The sequence below is a fragment of the Chinchilla lanigera genome, unplaced genomic scaffold (assembly GCF_000276665.1).
Source record: "Chinchilla lanigera isolate Chin_1 unplaced genomic scaffold, ChiLan1.0 scaffold00039, whole genome shotgun sequence".
Lineage (NCBI taxonomy): Eukaryota > Metazoa > Chordata > Mammalia > Rodentia > Chinchillidae > Chinchilla > Chinchilla lanigera.
Genome location: NW_004955440.1, coordinates 17697186 through 17719310, shown reverse-complemented (window position 1 = coordinate 17719310; position 22125 = coordinate 17697186).

The window sequence follows — 22125 nt, the reverse complement described above, 5'->3', positions numbered from 1 at the left end:
GTAAAGGCTCTAATTCCCACCATAAGGCTCTCCCTCAGGGTCTAATCACTTCCCAGAGCTCTCCATCTCCCGGCACCATCACCTGGAGAGAAGGATTTCAGGGTGTGAACTTGGGGAGGGTTACAAATGATTTTACCATCGCACCAGGGAATGCGGGAAAGCGGCATCCACGCCTCATCCGGGGGGAACCATCCGATGCTCAGATTTCCACCACCAGCCTACCTTTCCCTCCAGAGAAGCAAAGCAGCCCACAAACACCCCTTCCATCTGCAATGTTGGCAGAATAATGGTGCTGCTGGCAGAACTACATAATTAACAGGCAAATAAAGCAATTTCTGGGAAAGTGAAGGCTTGTGGAAGGTATTTTCAACAATATCTGGAAGCTGAATCAGAAATGAAAACTGAAAAAAAAAAAAAAAAACCCTGCAAAATGTTGTAAAGTGCTGACAACCAATGAAGACCTGGCACAGACCACCCTGGAATGAAAGCAAGCTAAGTGGAGATCCAGGGACAGCACTGTGCTCAAGAGCTCGGACTTCGGAGTCACAGATCTGAGTTTGATCCTTGTCACCAACACTTACCATAGTGTTTTACTGAACACACAGCTTAACCTCTCGGATTTTACAACAGGGACTCAGCATCTAAATATAGAACCATAAACAAGTATTAAATGAGATGATAGCCTGGTAATCCCAGCACGCCTGTAATCCCAGCACTTGGGAGGCTGAGGCAGGAGGATTGTTGTGAGTTTGAGACCAGCCTGGGCTACAAAGTGAGCTCAAGGCCAGCCTAAACTGCACAGAGAGACCCTGTCTCAGAAAGACAAAAAATAAATAAATAAAAAATAAATGAGATGATAAATGCAAAATCATTATTGCCATGCCTAAAACAGTAAATTCTTAGTAAAAGGTAGTAATTATACGCTAGTGGTATGTTTCATATATTTTTGCTTGGGTAACAGAAGTGCCTATTATCTAAGTGTTTTCAACAAACTTGGGTCTTAATATGTAAAATTAAGTTTTCAGAGTTAAAAACAATCTGCAAAAACAATACTTCTTTCTCTTTGATTCTCTTTCATCTAATTCAAAAGTGCTGTGGCTTTTATTTATTTATTTATTTTTTTGGTTTTTCTCTGGTACCGGGAACTGAACTCACGACCTTGTGCTTGCCAGGCAGGCGCTTTTGCCGCTGAGCTAAATCCCCAGACCCAGTGCTGTGGCTTTTAGACAATTGCCTCTATTACATATTTTAAAAGTCTTAAAACTTAAATCAAAAAAATAAAAAATAAAAAAATTTTTAAAAAGCTGAAATCAAAAAATTTCACTAACTGCTTTATCGGCGTCATCCCAGTTTGTAAGAGAATATATACAAGGGGTAATTAAAATATATGGTGAATGTTTAAAATTTTTTACATTTACTACAGGAAAAGACACATTGCCATTAACAGGCAGTGACTCTATTTCAGTGTCATCCCATTAATATCTGATCAATGGTTTTTAAATGTGGTGCTCAGAAGCCTCATCTAGACAGTTTGCTTAAAAATGAAGATGCCCAAGGCGGGGGCGTTAGCTCTGCGCTAGAACAGTTACCTAGCGCGCAAAGCCCTGGGCGCAATCTCCAGCACCGCAAAAACAACAACAAAATGAAGACACTTGAACTCTGGTCCAGAGTTAAATCCAGGGCAGAACCCACGGAGCAGTTTTAAAAGGCACCCAGACGACCTCCATTGGACGGTGCATGGACCACACCTGGAGAACCTTTGTCTCGGAGCAGGGAAGGGTAAGGCCCTTTCCTTTGCTGTTTTCCATGCCCAGGGCTCCATTACCTCCACATCATCAATCACCGCCCGCGTGTGGATGGTGACGGTGGTGTGGCTTGGCCAGGTGAACCGGAGAGCCTGCTTGCCGAGGCAGGGGCGTGCCCACCCACAGGCTCCCACGCAGCATCAGCTCCGCTGCACCTGAGGCTTAAGGCTTTGCTTGGCATTTTGGCCATCTGGACACCAAGATGCACAGAACTGTAGGGCTGCCAACGAAACTGCCGTGGAGCAGCGCGCTTTTGTTCAGCACTTGGCCAGTTTCTGCGCTTTAACAATCTGTTATCATTTTTAGACATCTCATTGTCTCATACCAAAAGATATTGTCTGTTAATTCCCTGTTTAAAAATTATCACACATGAAATATTTTTATCATTACCGAAACACCCTAAAAGTTACACTGGCTTCATCTGAATAGAAGTTTTGGTAGCGAGATTACATTTGTCTTCATACACAGAAAGTAGGACAGCGAAACCACTGCGGATCTATCACTGCTAAGAGTTGTTGCTGCCACTATTACTGTTGCTGTACTGCTGGCATTTTTTAGAGGGTCCAAATTCATTAACTATTACTTCTGATTGTGAATAAAAATATGTGAAATATAGATTTTTCTTCTCATTTACACACTAATGATTCCGAGGATATGCACAAGGCTTCTTATTGTCATCTATAAGTGCTCTGTTTACACACATTCATCAGAGTAGAGCAGACAGTGAGCGTGCAAGCACATCCTGCTGGCTCACACTGGCAGTAGTATTTGGAACCAGAGAGCTTGAAAGTGAAGTATGGGACTGGAACACAAGTGAAGCTCTTCTATGGCTTTGTCAAAATACAGTAGCACTTACTTCAAAGTGCCGTGCTGGAAGGGGTATTAGTTAGTGTCATGAGCAACAAGTAATGAGGTGAAACAAAATGGGAAAATGTAAGGAGACTATTTGACTTCCTAGCAGAGATTTATTTAATGGTAAGGTATATTTTGCCAAGAAAAACAAATCCATATCAAGGTAAGCACTGAAAACCAGTCTAAACAATGACTAGAAAATGTACGGTGAAATCCTGCCGGTACCACAGGGAAATGAAAGACTACCCAAACTCAATACATCCTCAGTGTTCCAGGACCCTATTCAGCGTCCTAGAACCTAATGTTTCCAAAGAAATCTTTTCACATTCATCTTTCAGTGCAGGAGACAGTTAAATCCAAAAGCATGCACCAATTAACCATTAAATTGTTATGACCTACGGAGAAGGTGGGTGTGATAGGAAATGTCTAAGTAACTGGGGCTGAGTAGACAGCCTGTAAAGAATCTCTGTGTCTGGGCACTGTTAGACCCCCCTCATTTCTCTGACTTCTTTCCCTAGCTTTCCACAGTTTGGTACACAAGCTGTCTCAGACTTGTCTTAGCCCTCAGGCAAATAGACTGCTGGTAGGTGAACTAATGGTCAGCGCGTAACACTCCATTGAACTTAACCAGCGTGCTGCTGGGTGTGGAGGGCCCACCTGAGGACTGTTGCTGGCAGCACAGGAGGAGAACTGGAGAGGAAGAGGTGGGGCTGTGGGTTCTGGAGGAGCTTGTTGCGCTGGCTTTCCTGGTATGAACTGGGCTCCTCACTGGCGGAGCTGGGGTCCTTGCTCTCGCTGAGGATGGCCGTGGGAGGAGCTTTGGTCCTTACCTTGTGCGTCACTTCCTGGCTCCAGGGCAGATCCAAGTATATCTTCTCGTTCTAATTTCGTTTCTGCTGTAAGCTTACCTGGCCGCTGAAGAAATACTGACTTACCAAGCGCTTAAGGTGCGATCGTGATCTCAGGTACACTTTGCTCAAGATCTTTTATATCATCAGATCGTGCCATATCTCTCCATTCTTGCAAGACTGATCAGTTCTAACTTCAACTCTTCCCTTCTTCAGATCCTCTTTTCACTTTGTTGCTTTCTTCTTATTTGGAGACGTGGGACACGTCTGTCTTTCACTGATGCCCAGTCTGTCTGGGCTGTGTGGAGTGTAACTGCCAAATCAGCATGCAGTTTGCAGCACAGACGTTTCCAGAGAGTATGGCATGTGCAAGTGGAGAGTTAGGCGGGAGGAAAGCACTCCCCAAATAAACTAATTTAACTTAGGTCTGAAAGTCCTGCTATGAACCTGAGCTTAATATAAATTGGATTTGTCTAAGGTAAAGGTGCTCAAGTAGAAAAAATGCAAATGACCATTTACTAGAGTTGTAAAATCTGGCAGAAGGTGAATATACAGGACTGGTAGAGATGAGGGAAGACGAGTGCTTTTATGTGTGAATAATGGCTGTAGAACGCAGTACATATTTTAGAGAAAGTAATTTGGCAACATCTATTGAAATGTAAGGGCTTATACCTTTGACCCAATAACCCCACTTTAGCAAATTTGATTTGTCTTATCTGTGTTAAGAACTGTGGTTCTTGCGTCTGGTGCTCTGGGCAATGTAGTTAAGGATGGCGATATGTAGTGTGGCAGCCACTGTTGATTTGTATCTTTTTGTCTTGAGACTCCGTATCATTTTGAATGTTCTTGCTTTGATTTGTTTATGTTTGTGGTGCTGCTATGCTGCTATTGTTCTGTTTCTCTGTTTGTTTCTCATTTACTACTCTTTTTAAAAGACAAAAAGAAGAACTAGGGGATTGGAAGTATAGCTAAGTGGTAGAGTGCTTGCCTCGCATGCACAAGGCTCTAGGTTCAATACTCAACACTACAACAATAATCGTAGAACAAGAACTAGGAAAAACCATATTGAGCACTACACTTAGGTACGGGCCTTCAGGTAACAAATTTTCAGGAAGGCGCTGGACAAGTTCATCAAGTCATCAAGAAGACCGATGTCATGAAACTACAACTGTGCTGTGTGTTATAAGGAAAGGTCATGGTGCACGTGTGAGGAGATCTGCGGGATCAGGAAAGATCTCCCTGAGAAAGTGGCATCCAGGAATGAGGACGCATTCCTGGATGTACAGAAAGGAATGAGGCCATTCCACAGAGCCAGAGCAGCACATATTAGCCTCTCCTCGACCTGTTCATTTCCCACCGCATCCACCAACGGTGCAACAGGCCGCGCTCATTGCTGTGTGAGGGTATTCGCACCCCCTGGTCCCTTTGGCTGAAAGCTCCTCCGCACATACACCTTTCCATAAATCCCAACTGTACGAAATCACACCACTCCGCCCACCCAGTAGGGAGGCTTTGTACCCACTTTATGCCAGCTTCAATTCATTCTCTGCGTGTCAATGAACAATGATCAATAGCTGATATTTATCTTGCTTATTCATTTATGTGTTTGTTTTTGTATATTTCTCCCACTCCGTCCTACTTAGAGGTCAGATCCATTTGCAGCAAAAACCATGCCTGCCCTTTCACTGATATAACTAGCGCTTCCGAGTAAATAAAAACATTCTGCACATCAAAGGAGCAAGGGGAAGTGAGGAGCTGGTGTCGCTGAAGGCAGAAAGTAAGCAAGAGTCAGATGGAAACCGCGGCTGAGTGGGTGGAGTCGGGCACTCGCTCTGTCAGGAGGAGAGCACAGAGCTAAGAGGCGGGACCGAGCACAGACTAGTTGGGTAGCATTGAAGATGGGAAAAATGGGTGTACTAGACAAGTGTTTGCTAGGTCACACTACAAGGTAGAGCACCTGCCTTGCATATATGAAGCCCCGCGTTCAATCCATAGTACCTGAAAAAGAAAAGTTTAGAAAAACCTAACCCAAGTTAAAAGTTGAAATGAATAAAACAACCACTTCCACAAGTATGTCAGGCAAACAGGTCAAGAAAGTTCAGTTGGTACATTCATTAATTGGAATCTGAAGTCTGCTAGATTTGTATATTTGCTATTTAAGAGTAACTTACTAGCCAGGCAGGACGGCCCACGTCTGTAGTCCCAGCACTCTGGAAGACCGAGGCAGGAGGACTGCAAGTTCAAATTTAGCCGGGGTAACTTCGTGACATAAGGAGAGCCTGCCTCAAAATGTAAGATAACACAGGGCTAGGATGCAGCTTATATAAAGGCCCAGGGTGCAATCTCCAGTACTGCTCAGAAACAAAAATGTAAAAACCCCAGTAACCTTTTAACTTGAATCACTGCCCGTAAAATAAGAGGCAAGAAAGGACTTTAAGGGTAGAGAAATATAAAATTATTTTTTATTTGTAGATAAGTCACTAGATTCCATTTGGTCTGTCATAGGTTATTTACACATTGGATGGAAATATAATTTGTAATCATAATGTATGATGGGGCTGGGGATTTAGCTCAGCGGCACAGCGCCTGCCTGGCAAGCACAGGGTCGTGAGTTCGATTCCTGGTACCAGAAAAACAAACAAACAAACAAACAAACAAACAAATCATAATGTATGTAGACCAGAGAAGCATTTGAGAAGAATAACTAGGTTTTTAAAAGACACAAGGGCAAATATTGATTTCTGACAATACATCACCCTAAGAACAATCTTGAACATGTGAATATACTTGTTTGTTAAAGTATCTCTTCTAGACTTGCAGATTTAATAACCAAATTCAGTAGTGTAGCTGGATAAAAAAATCAACACTCAAAAATCAATATCATCCCTGTACACAAGCAACAAACTCACTGAGAGAAAAATTAGGGAAACCACACCCTTTACAGTGCATCCAAAAAAAATGAAATACTTGGGAATCAATCTAACAAAGGAAGTAAAAGATCTATACAGTGAAAATTATAGTACTCTGAAAAAAGAGATCAAAGAGGATAGCAGAAAATGGAGGGCTGGGAATATAGCTCAGTGGCACAAGCACTTGCCTGGCAAGTACAAGGTCCTGAGTTCAATTCCCGGTACCCAAAAAAAAAGAAAAGATATCCCTTGCTTATGGATAAGAAGAATCAACATAATGAAAATGGCCATACTCCCAAAATTTTATGCAGATTTAATGCAGTCCAAATCAAAATACCATTAGCATACATCACAGAACGAGAGAAAACAATCCTAAAATTCATTTGGAATCAGAAGAGACCTAGAATAGCAAAAATAATTCTCAGCAACAAAGAAAAGGCAGGAAGCATTGCAATTCCTGACTTGAAATTATACTACAAAGTTACTATGATAAAAACAACATGGTACTGGCAAAAAAAAATCCAGACCTGAGTATGAGTAGAACAGATTAGAAGATGCAGAAACAACTCCAAACATGCTCAACCACCTTATCTTTGGTAGAAGGGCCATACATGTTCACTGGAAGAAAGATAGCCTCTTGAACAAATGGTGCTGGGAAAACTGACTTTCCAAATTCTGAAGACTAAAACTAGACCCATGTCTATCACCATGCACTAACCTAAAATCCAAATGGATCAAAGACCTAAATATGAAAACAAATGGTAAATAAATATATGAAAAAATGTTCAACATCACTGGTTATTAGAGAAATGCAAATCAAGACAACACTGAGGTTCTAGCTCACCCCAGAAAGAATGGCTATCATCGAGAAATCAACCAACAACAAGTGCTGGTGGGGCTGTTAGTAAAAAGGAACTTCTCCACTGCTGATGGGAGTGTAGACCAGTGCAACCACTGTGGAAATCAGTGTGGAGACTCCTCAAAAAACTAGGATTAGAGGCCCATTTGATCCAGCTATTCCCCTTCTGGGTATCTTCCCAGAAGAATTAAAAACATCATACCACAGCAATCTATGCACACCCATGTACATAATAGCACAGTTTGTAATAGCTAAATCATGGAAACAACCCAAATGTTTATTAACTGAGGAATAAATAAAGAAGATGTGGGTTTTTTTAATATAATGGAGTACTACTCAGTCATAAAGAAGGATAAATTTGAGGCATTTCTAGGTAAATGGATGCAACTTGAGACCATACTGTTATGTGAAATAAATCAGACTCACTTGTGTAAACATCACATTGTCTCCCTGGTGTGAGAAACTGAAAGAGTAGATAAGGACCAAAATGTATAATAGATATTGTGAAATGGGAAGAAATTTTTTGAAAGGAAAGAAGATATAAGGTGGGGAAAAGGAAGGGTGGAAGAGAAAAGGGAAAAATATTATTTTAAGAAAGGATAAAATGCAAACAAAGCTTTATAAATAGGGAGAGGGAGGGAAGACGGTTCAGGGGAAGAGAGGGGTGGGGAAAAACAGAGAAATCAAAATATACAGTGTACAAGTACACGTTCCCTATGATGAATGTGATCATTGTATCTAAAATGTACCAGTTAACTTAATTATATTTAAAAAATAAAGTGTCTTTTCTGCTCTAGTTCTTGCAAGACAAACTGTCTCAAACATAAAATCTCAAACATACTTTTGCAAAATTCTGAACTGTTTAGAAATGCAACACTAAAGCTTGATTTTAAACATAAGCGTTGGCTTTGTCTATGCAAATTGCTAAGCAAAATAATCTTTCTTTGGGGTCCAAAACCCCATCTGTAGGTAGTGCCTTTCTAATTGTCTCAAAGGCCTTAGGCACTATTTAAAAAAAAAATCTCAGTTTGATGGTTTCACAGCCTCCTTTATAACCTATCCCAGTATTCTTTTTCTTAGGAAACCCATCTTTAGGTTAAACTAGGCAGGAACGATAAAGACAACTTTAAAAAGAGTTTAAAATATTCATCTTTCTATTTGGAAAAAAAATATATTCCCTTAGTGAATTTCACTGTCCAAGTCAATTGGGAGAGTCAGCTCCGGTGTCAAGATCAAAGTCCTAAGGACTGCACCTCAGGGACAGTGCTTTGCTCTGTGAATGCAAACGGAGGCTCACAGTGCTCCCAAGGGGGGCAGCTGTCCCAAAGAGCTCTCCTGGGAAGAGTCCCAAGAAAAGATTGCTTCATATTTTCAGTGTGTCTGTATTGTCAAGACCCAATTACCTGACCTCACCTAGACATTTCCTGCCTTTCCATCTCCCACCCTCACTACTGTTACTGGGTTCTGGGTTAGATGGACTTTTTCCAGGGCCTAGCTGTTCCGGACAAAGAATTGGGCAAGACATGTGAAAAAGGTGACAAGGTTCTACACTTATTAAAGGTGGGAAAAGCAGTGAACTCTACAGAGTGAGAGCAGGCTATCAAGAGTGAACAGTGCCGGAGGTCTGTTGTATACGCCTTTCTTCAGGCTAACATCAGTTCGGGGCCATCCTATCAAAAACCTGTTTGACATCATGCCAGAAGAACTGAAGAGAGCTCTTTCTGATTGGCCCTGGGCGCAGGGTTTGTAAAGTGTTCTTTCCATATTTCCTGCAGCTCTGTGATTGACAGGTCATGCCTGTTTACTCAGGTTGATCATGCTGGTTGGTCTCGCCCTAATCTCCTGCCTCACTCTGACCAGAGAGATTTTTTTTTTTTGTCTTTTTGAGACAGAGTCCTGCTAGGCAGTTCAGGCTGCCCTTGAACTCACTTTGTAGCCCAGGTTGGCCTCAAACTCCCAACGATTCTCCTGCCTCAGCCTCCAGAGTGCTGGGATTACAGGAATGGACCACCACACCTGGCTACCCCATAATCTTACTGCCATAAAAAACCAACAAAGGAAAACATTGGAAATGTAAAGCATTGGAGAATGTTAATGTCTTTCTTGTTTATTACCACTCCTGGAACTGGGAATTGTTTCTAGAGGATCCTATTCTATAAAGACAAACCCTGGTAAAACCAATTATCATTTAGTATCCTATTAATATGGCACCACTCTTTCCTGGTTGCATTTTTAAAGGAATTCTCAAGATGAAACCTTATCATAAAGTCATCTTGGTAAGCCAAAAAGAATGATGGTTTATGATTCAGAAAGGTGGGTCCCATTAATAGTTGACTCATAGCAATGAGAAATCAGGAAAATAAATGTTATTTTTTATTATAAGCACTAACCAGCCTGCAATATTTTATTATATTCTAAGGAGAGCTGCCTAGTCTGCATTTTACTCTCTTTCAACTTCTGGTTCCATGTTTGATTCCTACTAGTTTCTTAACCAACCGCTGTTGAGGAAAATAAAGTTAGCTATATTTTTATCAGTGCCAATAAAAGTTGATGCTGAAAATGTGACATAGAAAATAAATGGTCCTCCAGAGGACCCATCAAATCCTATCTGTTGCCATGACGTGTGTTCTGAGCCTGCATGTTTTATAGTTGGATGTCACTGATGGCTTAGATCACGGACACAGTAGAAACACCAAATTGATTTTTTTCTGGAAGAAAAGCCTAGGGCATTCTCTCCCGCTCTTGTTACTTGTTCATTATAATTCAGGATAGTCAGATGACAGAATTCTGACCTGCGGATCCATAGAATGTCTGAGTTCTAGCTCCAGATTTACCACTAACAACTCCAACTCTTCCATCTTTTGTGAAGAAGACTGTGATTCAGTAAGGGTCGGGCGGAGCCAGAGACGATGTCCAACAGTGTTGTCTGGTGATAAAGCTGATCCGCAAGCCGCCCATGGAACAGCAAGGCCTTACGGCGTCGACCTCACACACGCAGCTGCAGCAGCTACGCTTACTCCACAGGGCACACGTGTGAGCAGTGAGAAAATATTTGGAGGGTAAAGCCCTTAGGTAAATCGAAAGTGTTATTACTTAAGATATTAGTACATCTTCTTTGAAGTAAATGATATGAAAATCTAATCTTGAAATACAAATCAAATACGAAATAATTACTTACTGACTCTTCTATAGGTGAGATATCAGGATGATATTCAATTATTGAAACCCCTAAAATCATTAGATTTTAAGGCATTTGAACATTTAAAAAATACATTTGTGCATGATTTCTCTCAGGAACAAATCTTACAGAAAGCTCTGAATGCCAGTAATTTATTATAAATGTAAATATTTGCTGTCAGATAATCATTCATTCTCTTCCTGATTTAAAGTCTTAACTGAGGGGCTGGGGATTTACCTCAGCGGCACAGCACCTGCCTGGCAAGCGTAAGGTTGTGAGTTCAATTCCTGGTACCAGAAAAAAAATTAAAAATAAAAATAAACAAATAAATAAAGTCTTAACTGAACTGAATGCAAAGAACAAATTCCACCAATTTTCCCCTGAGTGGCAAGTGGCAGCTCTAGCCCTTTGTGTAAGTACAGAGCACACATTTATGACTGAACTGCGAGGACACAACCAAGACAACGCAACATGCTAGAAATAATGAAGTCCATTGCTTTAGAAAGGCGAATGTTAGGGGTTGTGGATATAGCTCAGTGGCATAAGAGCCTGCCTGGCAAGCTCAAGGTTGTGAGTTTGATCCCCAGTACTGCAAAAACAAACAAACAAACAAACTTGAAAGGTAAATGTTGTGATGGTTTTCAGAAGGAGTATCTTTTTGCCTGTTTGAAAATTTCCTAATATTATCTTTAAACCTAATCCTAATCCAAACCAGAATTTTATTTAGAGATACTCAAAACAAATGATGCTGAATGATTGACCAAAAGAAAGCAAAATCTTTAGGTTGTTGAAGAGACTAAGAGTGTAGTGTGTATGTGTGTGTGTTTACTGGCTTTGCCGAGTTCTTAGAAGTTTACGCTGAATCAGTGAATTCAGGAATGGAAACAGTAAGCAACAGGTCATTTAGACAGAGAACCTGGGTAAAATTACAGATGTCTTGGATATTGAGAGCCAGGAGTTGGTATAAAGCACTTATTAAGCTGTATCTAAAAAGTGTACCACTAACCTGAGTGATTTTGCAATTTGGCTGTTAACAGAAAATTGAAAATAAGGTTAAAATAGTCCTTATCAAATTATTATTATTCAATGTTTTCTACAAATTGCATTTTAAAGGATATGACAAGATAGATAGATAGATAGATAGATAGATAGATAGATAGATAGATGATAGATAACTCTGGTACTCTAAGTGATCTGCATAGCAATTGTACTGCAATTTTACCCTACCCCTCTTCTGTAACTGATCAGTCAGAATCACTTTGTAAAACACGGCCTTCCCTCTGTCTGGTTAATAGCTCCTTGTTTATACGAATATGGCACTGACTCTAAAGACTTCTCTCAGAGTCTAGTTTTATATTTATACATTTATAATAACATAACAAGAATAAGTAGAAAGTCTATATATTTTCTCAATTTACTGAGCATTAAAGCAAGGGACAAAGAAATTAGGAAAGTCAGAGATTTTACGAAATATAAGGGATCTGATTGAATCCAGTCCAGGAAGATAGTTGTTTCCAAAAGTATTTATAAAAACACTGGCCATAAACTGTACGTGGTATCTGAGCCACACTTGCCTAGCTGTGGAGAACTGCTTGGTGTGCAATGCACACTCATACCAGCACTATTCACAACAGCCCAAAGGTAGAAACAGCCCGAATGTTTATCGGTAGATGAATGGAGAGCCTGAGTATAGGACACACTTCAGTGGTGTGAAAGTTAACTGATTGCACCAACGTGAGTGGGAAACACCCAACCAAACTGGATCAGGATAGTTCTGGATGTGGCTGAGGGATTTACTGAAGAGAAAAGACCCACCCTGGATGTGAGGGACTGCAACCAATAGGCTGGTGGCCTGAATGGAATGAAAGGGAACCAAGAAAGAAGGTCACTTCTGTTTCTTCAGAGGAGCTCCAGTCTTCACCTCTACCTTGGACATTGTCTCCTGCCTTCCGGCGCAGACTCTTCGGCTTTCTGACACGGACTCACACGGACACTGCGGGGAGCTCCAGGCCTTCAGCTGCGCCCTTCGGATCCCAGCGCACAGACAGCCCTTTGGTACTTTTCCACACCTAACTCTGTGGGCGGCCACTGTAAGCAAATCTTGTAAGTTCTTACATGTTTGTGCATCTTACATTAAATCTGCTTCCCTAGTAAGCACTGACTGATATGAATGGAATACAATTATTCAGCCATAGGAAAGGATCGAACACTCATACACGCTATAATTTGAATGAACCTTAAAGCGAGCTCTCTAAGTGAAAGAAGTGAGACAAAATGGTCATGTACTTGCTGGACCTGGTGGCGCACGCCTGCCATCCCAGCACTTGGAAGGCTGACACAAGAGGATTGCAATCATTTTGGGGCTAGCCTGGGCTACACAGTGAGTTCAAGGCTAGCCTGAACTACAAAGGGAGACCTTGCTTTTAAAAAAAAAAACACACATAGTAAACGATTCCATCTGTGTGAAATAGCCAGGACAGATAAATCCGCAGAGACAGAAAGCATGGTGGCGCTTAGCACAGGCAGGGGAAGGGAGAGTGGAGACTGATAACAGTGGGGTTTCCTTCTAGAGTGGTGAAAATGTTTTGTCTTATTTACTTGCTTGTGTTTCCGGTCGTTTTCTTTGTTAGTACAGGCTTGCAGTACGCGATGTCTACACTCCTTGTGGGGAGCTGGTACCCGCACATTATACACCCTCATTCTTTTCTTCACCCTCTTTCTCTGCCCTCCCATCCTTCTCTCGACCCCTTCCTTTTTTGGACACATTTTCAGCACGTAATGTTTCCATCCCTGGTGTGGAGTTGATACGGGTACATAACACACCTTAAATCTTGCTACATCCACTTTCCCTCTCCTCTCCCTCCTGCATCCACTTCCTGATCCTTTTCCCATTTGAGAAGCATCTATCTCCCTACGTCCTATTGGCTACCTTTCATTCTACTCTTTATACTTTGGGTTTCTCCTACAAGAGAAGCTTTGGGATTTAAGCTTGTGTGTCTCATTTATTTTACTTAACATTATGGTCTTAAAGTGCATCCAGTGACCCCAGTGTATCTTTCTTTGTGGCAGAATAGTACTCCACTATGTGTAAACACCACGTTGTCTTTACCCATTTGTCTATTAACAGACATCCAGGCCACTTCTGAGACTGAGATGTTACGGATTACACTGTTATAAACATGTAGGTGTGCATGGGTCCCTGTAATACAGTGTCTGTAACTCCTTCCGGAAAGTACCTAGGAAGGGAATAGCCGGATCAAATGGAAATTCTAGTTTCCATCACCATATTGACTTTCATAGTGGTTGTACTATTTACATTCCCACCAATAATCTAGAAGAGTTTCTTTTTCCCCACAGCCTCATCAGCACTTGTTATTATTTGATTTCATGGCCATTCTTTCTGGGGTAAGATGGAATCTCAGTTCATTTTAATTTGCTTTCTTTAATGGCCAGCAATGTTGAGCTTCCCTTCATGTATTTATTGGTCATTTGTACTTCTTTTTCTCTGAAGTATCTATTCATTTCACTTGCCCATTTTTTTAATTGGGTCTTTTGTGGGGGGGTCTATTTTTTAAGTTCTTTATATATTCTAGATATTAGTCTTCTGAAAAGTAGCGGGCAAACTTGTTCCCATACTTTAGGTTGTCTCTTTATAGAATGGTAGACATGTTTTGAAACCAGACGGAGGTGGTGGTACATGTTTGTAGTACAACACTGTATATGTACTAAATGCACTGAATTGTTTGCTTTAAAATGGATACATATGTGATAAGAACTGCACCTCAAAAAAAATAACAGTTTGAGAGTGAACAAAAGTGCAGTTAACACTCACTGCCTAGTTAGCGTGGTGCCTGGAAGATAGCAGGCGCTCCATAAATATTCACTGAGCAATGAATGAGTGAAAAGACTCACGTCGTCTTGCTGTATGGACTCTTTTCAGAAAGCCATCTTTCTGATACTTGGATTTTTCTCTAGTTGCAGTGGAACCAGAAAGAAATATTAGGACCCTAGAAGTTAGACAGGCAAAGAATGTTGGACAACAAATAGTGTAACCACCCTGTTTTTCAGCTGAGGAAGCTGAGGCCCACAGATGTGACCGGCCTTAATTAGATAATGGAGCCAGTTCGTCTCATCAGGAGACTAAAATCAAGCCCCAGGTTTCCAGCACTCTTTGCCGTTCCTCATTGCTTCAGCCTTGACCCCAGGTCCCTTGGACGGGTGGGGCCTGGGGGAGGAGGACAGAGTTGGCTAGACAACAGCCCTAACGAAGTTAGTTTACTCTTGTGGATCAGGACCCAGGCCATATTTGGGTGTGGAGGGAACACAGCTGTTCTAAGAAGAGGAAAAGCAAAGTGGGTGGTAAATAAATTATCAAAAGTTTAAAATGCAAATATCCCAATGCTGGATCCAATTCTATCCCCAGGAGGCAAGGATTTCCAATTATAACCCTTCTTCATAAGGGAGGTTATTTAGCTTGAAAGGAGAAGATGGAGGTAGGTCCCATTTAGAGCCAAGGAAAACAAATACATGCGCCCCTCGTATAATCTGTTAAAAGTACTATTTGGAATTTGATAGAATTTGGGGATCAAGGTCTGTTTCAGAGGAAATTTGACTAATAGGAGTGTTTACTCCTACATTTTTCAATAACACAATTTGCTTGTAGAGGTGAATCCTTTTGATTCCCTGCAAAGATACCACTTTAGCGTTTCAGCCTTTTTAAAAAATCCATGGTAAAAAGGCTTTTCCTATAAGTCAGTAGCAAGAGACTGAAGTTATCATTAAAAGGAATACTAGAGGATTTCTTCTCTTTTTGGTGCAAAAAAGGAGCTGACTGAGCTCTTAAATCATAGGGTGTGTGTGTGAGTGTGTGTGTATGTGCACGCGTGCACGCGCGTGCGTGTTGTAAAGTTCAGTACTGATGGAAAAGCGCCAAGGACTGTAATACACTAAGAACTGGATTACAGCCAAGTGCTTTGCTTTGGAGGAGGCAGCACGAGCCAGAGAATGCTCTCAGCACTGGTGGGAGGTTATTTGAAGTTGAGCGGGTCAGCCTATTTGGTGCCCAGGAGCAGAAAGAAACAATGGTTCTCTGATCATTAGGACAGTAATCCCAGCAGGGAGCCCGTCATCTTTGCAAGCAGAAGTGTCTCCAGGCTATGGCTTCATCTCTGAGGACTTTAACTTTGAGTAATCACGATATCTTTGTTAGAAGCAGGCCCTGCATGCTTACTTAGCAAACTTTCTTCCATAAACAGACATTATGGAAGGTGAAATTCTAGGGCTTGATCATTGTTCAGGTATCTTATAAAGCACAGCAATAAATATACTGCAAAATCACTAAGAAGAATGTACATATCTCAGTATACTTTTGTGTGTTTAATTCTCTTGTCCGTCCTTCCTTTCTTGACATTTTTCTTTTCCTTTGTATGTACTGTCACCTGATTCTATTTCCTATTTTCCAAAACCCTCTCTTCCTCTCCCACCTATTAAAATACTTTCCATGCTTAGTTTTTTCAATGTATATACAATATTTTCTGTCCTGGCCCTGCTAGCCTTAAACATCAAAACCAAAGCTAAATTTCTACAGTCAGAATTCTTTTTATTTCTTAATACCATTCACGCTCATAGGTCATAAATTTGACCTTTCCCTAGACCCAGTGCCCTTGATTTTTTCTTTTTTCCTATCATTTTATAGTGCTACCTTAGTGACCACATTTATTGATGTGACCCGTCTGATTTCTTCTCTTTTCTCAGCTTAACAGAGTTTATTTATTTGCTATTGTATGAGTACACATTCTCAGTACATAACATTACAGCCCTGTGTGGAGCTGGTGCGTATACATAACAACCTTGCTCCTCTTTGCATCCCCTTTCCTTCCCTCCATCTCTTGATCCCCTTCCCACCTGAGAATATCTATCTCCCAACTTTCTATTGTCTGTCCTTTTTCGCTCTTTATTTATAATTCGGTTTTTTTCATGTAAGAGAAACCAGATGACACTTAGGAAACTATGTGACATGTGTGTGTGTGATTATTTCACTTAACATTATGATCTCAAGATGCATCTTTTTCCCACAAATGACTCGAGTTTTTCTTTCTTTATGGCAGAGTAGTACTCCATTGTATGTGTTCTGTTTTTCATTCTTCTGTTGGTGGACATATAGGCTGCACAATATTATGAATAGGCCTAACAGAATATGCAGTCTCTGTGTCTATCACATTAAGACCTTGCTCATGGCAGTCTCCTTGTACTCTGGCTGGGCTAAAGTCTCTACTGCAGATGCTTTTCTGACTCACAGTAAACAACACAGTGTTGAGTGGGAAAATGCCATGACAGCAGAAACAAATGCTCGTGGAAAATACTAGAAAAGCAGCTTCTTAGAGGCAGCAAGTTGAGGAGACAATGAACAATAAAGGACAAGTATGAGAGACTCGCTGTACTTATTTACAGAGACTGCTAGGCTCTGCACATGCCTTGCATTTAGGCATAGATTTGTGAAGAGGCCCTTAATACACTCAGGGGAACAATTCTTTTTTCAGCCAACAACTTCTGCTATGAAGAATGATAAAAACATTATGGACTCGTAGAAACCTTTTTGTTGTAAGACACCAAGTTACTCCAATACATACAGACAAGGATAGATTACAAAGAAAAAAATTAAAAAGCCTAGAGGAATAATTTGAGTTGACAAATGCAAGCCAGTGGTCAAAGATGAATCTGAAATTTAAGTCTTATTTCAGAGAGTTGACAGTTATTTGGTAAGCCTAGGAAGTATAGATTGTCAATAAAATGTTTTATTTTCCACAGATCATCCTGATTAGTTATTGAAGCACATAAAACCAATGGACTAGATACAGATTCTGAACAAATGCATACAATCAGGCTGTAATGGTTAGTTTTGTAGGTCATTTTAACAGGATATCTGGGAGGCTAAGGCAGGAGGATAACACGTTTGAGGCCAGCCTGGGCTAAGTTGTAAGACTTTGTCTCAATAAGCAAAATAAAATAAACAAGCAAAAAAAGAGGATATCTGGATGGCTGGTAAGAAATTCTCTGCGTGTGACTGGATTTGAGTTCATACACTAAGATCTGCCCTCCTTATGTGGCCAGGTATCACCCAAGCCATTGAGGATCTTTCAGATTTCAGAGAGCTGATTGTGAGGCTTTTGGGCCTCTGTAATTAAATGAGCCAATCCTTATAATAAATCTCTTATACATATATGTGTGTATATGTAATATGTATACACATATGTATACGCATTACATAAATACACAATATATATACACAGTACATAAGTTTATGATGTATATAAAATCTCCTACTGATTCTGGTTCTCTAGAAAACTAACTAATCTAGAAGCCAATGATTGTTCCCTGCAATATATGCAAAAAAGAATGAGCATATTTCATAAATATTTTATGATTAAGAATTTTCTTTAAAAGATTTCATATGACATAATTATGTTAAAAAGATATTCTAGGGCCGGGGATATAGCTCAGCGGCATAGTGCCTGCCTGGCAAGTGCGAGGTCCTGAGTTCAACTCCTGGTACACACACCAAAAAAATTGAACACTGAAAAAGATATTCCCTACATAGCAGGACCTGGCCACCAGCCCAGTGGGAGGAATCCAGGTGTCTTAGTTACTTTTCTGTCATTACCAATACAAAATACCTGATGCCCAAATTAAAGAGGGAAAGGTTTGTTTAGCTCACAGTTTGTGGAGGTTTCAGTCTGTAGTCAGCTGGCTCCAAGGCAGAGGGACATGGTGAGGAGCAACAGTTCAAGGAGGCAGAAAATACAAAAGCAACAAGAGCAAAAACAGGGCCAAAAGGGAGGAGTAAGCCCGGTCCCCTCACATTGTGTGCAGGCTACCCACCCCAGGGCGGGTGCAGCTCTCATCCTGCCAAACCCAACACTAGACAATGAACCAATCACAAACTCTAGATTCAGCCACTTCGAAAATGCCCACCCCTCATGACTGCATGAGGCTTTGGGGGAACATCCAGATGAAATGTAAGATTCCACCCCTGGCCCCTCAAAGGCTCATGTACATCTTTGTATGTAAAAGGCATTTTAGTCCATCCCTAAGAGTTGCCAAAGTCCAAACACTCTCAGTATTGCTGTAAAGTCTAAGCTCCAAGTCTCCCCCAAGATCTAAGGCACACTCTTAGCTGTGAGCCCTTCTACAAATGAAAGAAAGTTAAACACTTCCAACATTCAATGGCACAAGATAAACATTTGTATTTCAAAAGTTACAAACGGGGAGATACAAAGGACTGGACCAAAGCAAGTCCAAAATCCAGCAGGGCAAACATGAAGTCCTGTAGTTCCACATGCAGCATCAGAGGCAATCTATGGCAAAGTGTGAGCTCCAAAGGGTTTGTGCAACTCCACCCCTATGGTGCTTCTGGTGGTTGTAGCTCCCATGGCTTCTCTCTCAGGCCTGCTCTGCTCCCTCCTTATAGCTTTTACCTCAGATGATCCACGTTCCTGACTTCTCTAAACTTTTGGGGTCTCCACTGCACCTTTGGCTTCACACTCACAGCTTCACACACTGCCCTCTCAGGGGCACACTGCCTGGCCTCCCAGGCCTTCTGAAATCTAGGCAGAAGCCTTCTTAACCCCGTAAGTCTTGCATTCTGCATGCACCTAAAACCAGTGCCATGTGGTTGCTGCCCAGGTCTGCTGCCTCCTGGAGCAATATCCAAGCTTCCCTCTCTCTTGGCTGTAGGAGGTACGTGCTTGGATCCCTGGGCACACTGAATCCAATTCTGCGGAACAAATTCTCTAGGTTACCGCCATCTTGGAACCTGGTTCAGCAACCACTGCCGTTCTGGAACACGGTGCTTGGCAACTTTCTCCTCACAGGAAGGTCTTTCACACTTGCAGTTTTGAGGTTGCAAAAGGTGGAGACCTACTGCTCTAGTGATGCCCTCAGGCCATCTTTTATGCTCTCCTGTTGCTTCTCAGCAATGAAGATCTCCCCAGCTCTCTCTTTGCAGTCCACAGCTTTACTGGACCTTCTTTCTGGCAAAACTCACAATATTTTTAATCATCCTGCTGGGCTCTTTGTACTTCATTCACAACATAAATCTGGCTAGAGTCCCCCGAGAATAGCCATGCCACTGCCTCAACATTAGACTGCCTTGAAAGTTCTTCTGCCACATTAATTAGTCCACTGACCTTAATCTCAGCCTCAGGTAAATTCTCTGGGCACAAGCAAAATGTAGACAAACTTTCTGCCAAGTCACAACACACCTCGTCTGGAGTCCAACAACCAATGCAATCCTTCTTTGCAGCAGAAACCTCTTGAACCTGGTCTTTATTGACAGGATTTCCATCAGCATTCTGGTCTTCTGAGCTCTGGCTAAAATCTCCTATACAGAGCAGCCTAAGGCATTCCAGCACTAGTCTTTCAGGTAACATCTCTGAACCTTTCCAAACTCTTCCCACAAGCCATTCCTAAAGACTCTTGAAACACATGGTCAGATACAGTCACAGCAACAACCCCACTTCTTTTTTTTTGTTTGTTTTTTGTTTTTCTCCGGTACTGGGAACCGAACTCACGACCTTGTGCTTGCCAGGCAGATGCTTTGCCACTGAGCTAAATCCCCAACCCCTAACCCCACTTCTTTGGTACCAGTTGTTTTGGTTACTTTTCTCTCATTGCTGAGACAAAATGCCCAACACCCAAAATTAAGGAGAGAAAGGTTTATTTAGCTTGCAATTTGTAGAGGTTTCAGTCCATAATCACTTGGCTCCAGAGCAGGGTGGCAGAAGACAGCAAAACCAACAAGAGGAAAAGGAACAAAAGGGGAGGAGCAAGCCTCCTTACCTCCCTTGTATTGAACGTAGGCTGCCTGCCCCAGGGTGGGTGCAGCATTACACCGCCAAACCTAGCACTAGACAATGAACCAACCACAAACTCCAGATTCAGCCACCTCCAAAAAGCTCATTCCCCATGACCACATGAGGCCTTGGGGGGACATCCAGACACAAGCCATGACACCAGGTGACTGGCTCCTCCCCACTACATCAGTGGTACTGGAGACCAGGGGAATGCCAGTCACACAGTAGGGCCCTGACTAGGGTGCATACGATGAACAGGCAGGACTAGCAGGGTGGAAAACTCTGAAGTAACGTTAACAATATGAGCCAACAGGTGGTGAGTGAGGTGAACCAGCGCCGTGCTTAGGGACAAAGACACGGAATAGAGCAGGTGAGTGGGACCGCCTGTTTTCTTTTTCTCTTTTCGACTTTATTTTTAATCTTTCTTTATTCTTATCTTTATTCTTTTCTTTTCTAAATGGCTGTGGAGAATGCCAGCCACAGAAAACTAACCCCATCCCCCAAACCCAGAGACCAAGTTCAGATAATCCCTTGCTTACTCCTTTCTTTTCTGTCCTCTTCTCCAGTTTCCCAAAGCTTATGTGATCATCCTTTGTCCTCCAGCATTATTTCAACTTCCTTTTCAGTTATCTTTCTTGTATCTACTATCCTTCTTAAATTTCCCCACCACAGGATGAAAGCACTCTAGCAAGGGGAAACACTTTGGATACAAGCTTCTAATTTGTGATCAGTTCTGTTAGACAACTGTAGATTTTGCTCCTGCGGTTTAAGGTACAAAACTAACAGTTACCACAATTTGTCAGTTTCTAAACTATGCTTGATGCTATTGTTATTGGTAATTGTACTACTTTAGCTAGAATGTCATTTCTGTTGTAATCAGTTGTTTTCCTTTCTGTAACAACTCTGGGAAGCTCTGGGGTAATAACCTCATCACAGCCCAAAATTAAAGGACTGGTGACTGAGCTGAACAGATACTAACACCTCAATCTTAATTAATTGTGAAGGTAGGATCTTGGGACAGACACAAACCAAGAACCTCATACACATAGAGAATATTCCTAAAAAGCAGACATTTCCTAGAGAGGCCTTGATACTAATGATATAGCTACCTACTACAGAAACTTACAAGAATCAACACAGGAAAAAAAATTAAAATGTTTTGAAATAGAAAATGATAAGACACAAAAGCAAGCAATCTCAGGTATCTAGCCCACCCTGAACAAGTCCAGAATACATCAAGATAGAGGAAAATGGAAGACACACACCTAAAATTTCTTCAAATAGCCATGAACAAAATAAATCCACACCCAGACATATAATAATCAAGATCCCAGAAATTCAGCATGAGAACAGAATATTAAAAACTGTTAGAGAACAGAAATAGATCAACTCTAAAGGAAATCCCATTAGAATCACAGCCAATTTCTCAACACAAACCCTCCAGTCAAGAAAAGATTAGAATGAAAAAAACACCTTCCAAACCAGATTGCTGTACCCTGCAAAACTATCTTTCAAAATTAATGGAGAAATAAGATACTTCCATGACAAAGAACAACTGAAGAAATTCATGACTACCAAAGCAACACTACAAAGAGTACTGAAAGATAATCTAGACCGAGATTAAAATGACCACAATTCCAAGAACAACAACAGAGAAAAAGCACCAGGAAGGGCAAGCAATTAAACGGGGAGGAAAAGCAGGGAACCAGCGGCAGGAAAATAACAGGACAAAGATAAACCAATACATCTCAGTTATAACTATCAATGTAAATGCCCTCAGTTCACCAATCAAAAGAAACAGAGTGGCAGAATGGATCAAGAGA